This window comes from Ictalurus furcatus, chromosome 2, assembly GCF_023375685.1.
Source record: "Ictalurus furcatus strain D&B chromosome 2, Billie_1.0, whole genome shotgun sequence".
Classification (NCBI taxonomy): Eukaryota; Metazoa; Chordata; class Actinopteri; order Siluriformes; family Ictaluridae; genus Ictalurus; species Ictalurus furcatus.
In genome coordinates, this window is record NC_071256.1 from 25,771,266 (window position 1) to 25,777,381 (window position 6,116).

Sequence of the window (6,116 nt, forward strand, 5' to 3'; positions counted from 1 at the left end):
AATCTTAATACCAATTACCACTAGCTTTTTCTTGTTTTCTCAACTTCTGTAAATAATTAGTTATACTGACTGCCATTCTATTGGCAAAACTAAAAGAAATATTTACATAAGAATGATTGTTGTACTACAATGTGCAAGTAGTTTTGAGCAAATATATTTGAGTTGTATTAACATTTGTTTAGTGAATAAATATATCGAGTAGCCATAACATTAAAACCACCTGCTTGATATTGTGTAGGTCCCCCTTGTGCCACCAAAATAATACTGAGCTGTCAAGGCATGGACTCCACAACTCCTCTGAAGGTGTGCTGTGGCATCTGGCATCAAGAGATTAGCAGCAGATCCTTTAAGTCCTCTAAGTTATGAGGTGGGGCCTCCATGGATTGGACTTGTTTGTCCAGCACATCCCTCAGATACTCAATTGAGATTTGAGGAATTTGGAAGTCAATACGTTGAGCACTTTGTCATGTTCCTCAAACCAATGAACAATTTTTGCAGTGTGGCAGGGCGCATTATCCTGCTGAAAGAGGCCACTGCCGTTAGGGAATACTGTTGCCATGAAGGGGTGTACTTGGTCTGCAACAATGTTTAGGTAGGTGGTACATGTCAAAGTAACATCCACATGAATGCCAGAAACCAATATTTCCCAGCAGAACATTGCCCAGAGCATCAGACTTCCTCCTCCATGTGCTTTCTTCCCATAGTGCATCCTGGTGCCATCTCTTCCCTAGGTAAGCAACACACACATACCTGGCTGTCTACATAATGTAAAAGAAAACATTATTCATCAGACCAGGCCACCTTCTTTCATTGCTCCATGGTCCAGTTCTTATGCTATTATTTGTATAGCGCTTTTAACAATGGACATTGTCCCAAAGGAGCTTTACAGAAATATATAAATTCCAGAATATAGATTTTTAAATGTACGAATTTGTTCCTAATGAGCAAGCCAGAGGTGACTGTAGCAAGGAAAAACTCCCTGAGACGATATGAGAAAGAAACCATGAGAGGAACCAGACTCAAAAGGAAACCCATCCTCATCTGGGTGACACCGGATAATATAACTATAAATAATTATCCCTTCTATAAATGTGCTAATACTACATGGTCAAATAGTGCAGTTGTGTAACCAGGAAAATTCATTACAGTTTTTACATGAAGTCTGTTTTGTTGAACTTCTCCACTGTTCACTGATGGAGACTTATGTGCAAAACCATTTGTGGTAATTGCAGTGCTAAGGCTATAATAGCAATTGTAGTCCTAGTCATCATAGCATAACTGTTCATATGAATTGAGGTCCAAAGCCATCTTATGATTTTTAAGTGGTACCATCCTCAACCATCTCAATGATCTTTAGGCTGCACCACGTGGGGTCATCCTCAGCGGCAATATGTAACTTCCTAACTTCCAACTGATGAGAACTCCAACCAGAAGTAGGGTATCAGGATGGATCAGGCAGGTCTGGAAAGCAGAAGAGGTCAGGATCACTGGTATCTCAGGAGCATCATGTGTAGCTTGACACAAAGAGAGAGGGAGAAAGAGGGAAAGAGAGGGAGAGATTATTAGGTATGCTTATTGTCCCATAATGGTTAAGGACTTTGCACTTTGCGTGAGTGAAAACAGGGACTCCGGCAAGACTAGCTATGAGAGCATAACTAAAAGGGAGAGCCAGAAGGTAACACAGACATGAGGGCTCCCTGGGACATAAGGTGGCCAGCCACTCCACCATCAACAAACCTGGGTGTTTTGTTTGGTGTTTGTTTATGCATTTACTGGAACATCCAGACAGTAAGGCATTACAGTAATCCAGCCTAGAGGTGATGAAAGCATGAACTGTTTTTTCTGCATCGTGTAGTGACATTACATTTCTTATAATTCTGATATGAAAGAAAGCTATCCTAGTAATATTATCTACATGATCTTCAAATGAAAGACTGGGGTCAATAATCACACCAAGGTCTTTTACTGCTTCACATGCCGAAACAGAAAGGCCATCCAGATTTACTATGTAATCAGAAAGCTTACTTCTAGCTATTGTAGGCGTTTTCGGTGGTGGTGGTGGTCTGTTGCTATGCAACCGCAAATGCAGCAAACTCCGATGCCCAGTGTGTTCTGATGTGGTTCTATCATATCCAGCATTAAGTTTTTCAGCAGTTTGTCCTACAGTAGTTCTTCTGTGGGATTGGACCAGACAGGCTAGCCTTCACTCTCCATGTGCATCAGTAAGACTTGGGCCCCCATGACCCTGTCGCTGTTTGTCATTCCTTGAACCAGTTTTGGTAGGTACTAACCACTGCATACCAGGAACACCCCACAAGGTGTGCCATTTTGGAAATACTCTGATACAATTCTCTAGCGATAACAATTGGGCCCTTGTTAAAGTTGCTCAGATCCTTACTTACACTTGCCAATTTTTCCTGCATCCAACACATAAACTTATATATAATATTACATATATATATATATATATATATATATATATATATATATATATATATATATATAAAATATGGGGGGAGTTAGTATTGAACGTGTCAAAAACGAAAACATTTTCAGCTATTCACATGAAATTTTCACCAGACTTTGGTATTAACTCAAGAAATCTGCAAATATAAAGAAATTCAAACATTAAAGTCCATAAATAAAGTTATGTGTAATAAAGCGGAATGACACAGGAAAAAAGTATTGAACACGTTAACTGAAATTTATTTAATACTTAGTGGAGAAGCCTTTGTTTGTAATGACAGCTTCAAGACGCTTCCTGTATGAAGAAATTAATCGGCAGCAGAATCTTCTCAAGAATCTCCCGGTAGAGGGCTCCATTCATCGTTCCTTCAATTATATGAAGTCTGCCAGTACCATGTGATGGAAAAGCAGCCCAACACCATGATGCTTCCACCTCCAAACTTCCTTGTTGGTATAATCTTTTAAGGGTGATGTGCAGTGCTATTTCTTCTCCAAACATGGTGTGTGTATGACAGCTAAAAAGTAAAATTTTGCTCTCGTCTGACCAGACTACATTCTCCCAGTATTTCATAGGCTTGTCCAAATGAGTTGTGGCAAACTTTAAACGAGCTTCGACATGCCTTTTCTTTAGTAATGGAGTTTTGCAGGGTGAGCGTGAGCAGTGGAGTGCTTTGCCTATTGTTTTCTCTGTGACGATGGTACCTGCTGCCTCCAAGTGTTTCTGGAGCGCTTTCCGAGTGGTCCTTGGCTCTTGGGCTACTGTTTTGACTGTTCTTCTGACTCCCTGGTCAGAAATCTTCCGAGGAGCTCCTGTGCGTGGACAGTTGATGACGGAGTGATGTTGTGTCCATTTGCAGATAATGGCCCCAATGGCGCTTACTGGAAGATTCAGAAGTTTTGAAATACGTCTGTATCCGATTCCATCAATATATTTCGCAACAATAAGGTTGCGAAGGTCTTGGGAGAGCTCTTTGCTTTTACCAATCATGAGATGTTTCTTGTGTGACACCTTGGTAATGAAAAGTCTTTTCATAGACCATCAATTTACTAACCCAGCTGATATTAATTTGCACAGATAGGAGGTATAATTACTTACGGATTTCAGCTGGTTCCTTGCCTTATGTTGCCTTGGAGAACTGCTTTTCTTAGGTTTTTCAATACTTTTTTTCCTGTGTCATTCCACTTAATTACACATAACTTTATTTATGGACTTCAATGTTGTGAATTCTTTATATTTGAGGATTTCTTGAGTTAATACTGATGTCTGGTGAAAATTTCATGTGAATAGTGAATAACCTCATTGGAAATATATTTACTGAAAAAAATGTTGACGCATTCAATACTAATTTCCCCCACTGTGTGTGTATTTATTTATTTATTTATTTACTTACTTATTTATTTATAGAGGTGTTAGAGTGTTCCTGAGCAAGGTAACTTATCACTATGCAGACTTATTATTAGGCTGATTATTTTATTATTGCATGAATACTTAAGCTAAGGGTGACACATAGTTCGTACCATTCACGAACTGTGAACATATAAATCTCTAGGAACTGCATGTATTCTCTGGGTCAGAGGCTCAAATTGATAAGGCTCCTCAATGACTGTTTGCTTATTCTGTTCATTAGTGTTATCACACCAGTGGGAGTCTGGTGGAGAGAAGTGTGCCACTTCAAATGATCTCTGATGTGTTGCTATCTCCGCTTGTCCTTCCATTTAACTTTATTTTTTGGCATAAAGCTTTATTTGTGTAATTGCTAATGCTGACATCCCCTCCCTCTCCCCTGCCCCATTATTCATTTCACACACTTATGATTCACACACTAAAATTCATTGTTCAAATCTGAGGATGAGGACTACCCAAACTCAAGGGTTTAATTATTCTTTGAAGCTACTGGATGTAAAATTTGGCTGTTAAAATTCCTCTCTGGTAGAAAAATGCTATCAGTAATGTACTCTCAACAGAATATTTTCAGACATGGCTTTTGTTTCATGCATTAATCTGACACTGTAATTTCTTGTATCTTCTAAGAAATGCTGATGACTGCCCTGTGCTTATCCCAGGACTTCTATTCACAATATGCTCATAGTGAAAATCTTGTTAACATACTTAGTACTGTTTGCCTTTACTTTTCTACAACTGTACAATGCAATAATTTACAATCTCCCAGTCGGGCCTAATCCAGAAGAAGATTTTGAGTCTGGTTCTTCTCAAGGTTTTTTTCTCACCTCATAAGGGAGGTTTGATTGTTACTGTCATTAGGGATCTAAATCTACGTTTTGATATTTAAGTGATATTTAAAGCAGAAAGCCGATTTATGTTTGTGTACATTGTTAAATGTGCTGTATAAATAAAATGTAATTTAATTTAACTGAATTATATTTCTATACTACGGGTGTAACGATGCGTCGTGATGCAAAAAATGTGATGATGTGCGTTGTGGAATGTGCGATTCACACCATATCAGCATTCTATTAATTATGCATCTAATGCAATTGCACTGTTTGAACACCAGATGTCTCAATCTGTGTAACCCATAGAGTTAAAATACACTCTCTGAACGCTGTATTAGGAACAATATACAAATACTGGCTCCTCCCTTTGCTCTCAAAACAGCATAAATTGTTCTTCGTTTGTATCAGCTAGATGTTGGAAACATTTCTTTGAGATTCTGGTCCGTGTTGACATGACTGCATCACGCAAAGCCTGCAGATTTTTCATGTGTACTTTCATGCTGCAAATCTCCCATTCTACCACATCCCAAAGGATTTAGATCCAGTGACTGTGAAGGCCACTGAAGAACACTGAACTCATTGTCATGTTCATGAAACCAGTCTGAGACGACTTTTACTTTGAGACATGGTGCATTATCGTGGTGGAAGTAGCCATTAGAAGATGGGTAAATTGTGGCCATGAAGGGATTTACATGGTCAGCAACAGTACTCAATTAGGCTGTGGCATTCAAGAAATAATTGATTGGTATTAATGGGCCCAAAGTGTGCCAAGAAAACATTCCCTACAATATTACACCACCTCCAACCAGCCAGGACTGTTGACACAAGGCAGGTTGGGTCCATGGATTCATGCTGTTGGTGCCAAATTCTGACCCTACCATCTGTGTGCCTCAGTAGAAACCAAGATTCATCAGACCAGGTTTTTATCAGAAGTGGAACCTGACATTGTTTTGTGCTATTGTTGCTATTGCTGGTCACATGATCTCATTCTTATATGGAGAGCCAGCACTATTACCGGGAATCATCTGCATTTGTAAAGTGCCCAATATTTCTGGATCACATGAGCAACATGCATTATAGGTTATATGGTTACAGAACCACATTATAACCCTTAAAAAGAGCTCTTCGGTAGCTTTCAAACAACACCAGCACCAGTGAAATATACAGTGCCTGAGAAAGAGACTGAGGAAGCTGTCATTTTAGCTGTCTTTGGAGCTGTATTTCCTGGTAAAATGACACCTCAGACACTGCTATGGAGCTCATTATGTTTCAATCAGTCAGTTTCCCAGGGTCACAGACTTTGTTAATCAGTTTTTTGGGAGAATTTATAAATGTCTTTATTTATCTTTAAGTTATGATGTAGTACATTTTGTTTACAATATTAAAACTAGTAATTCCACCCAAGCTTAGTTTGG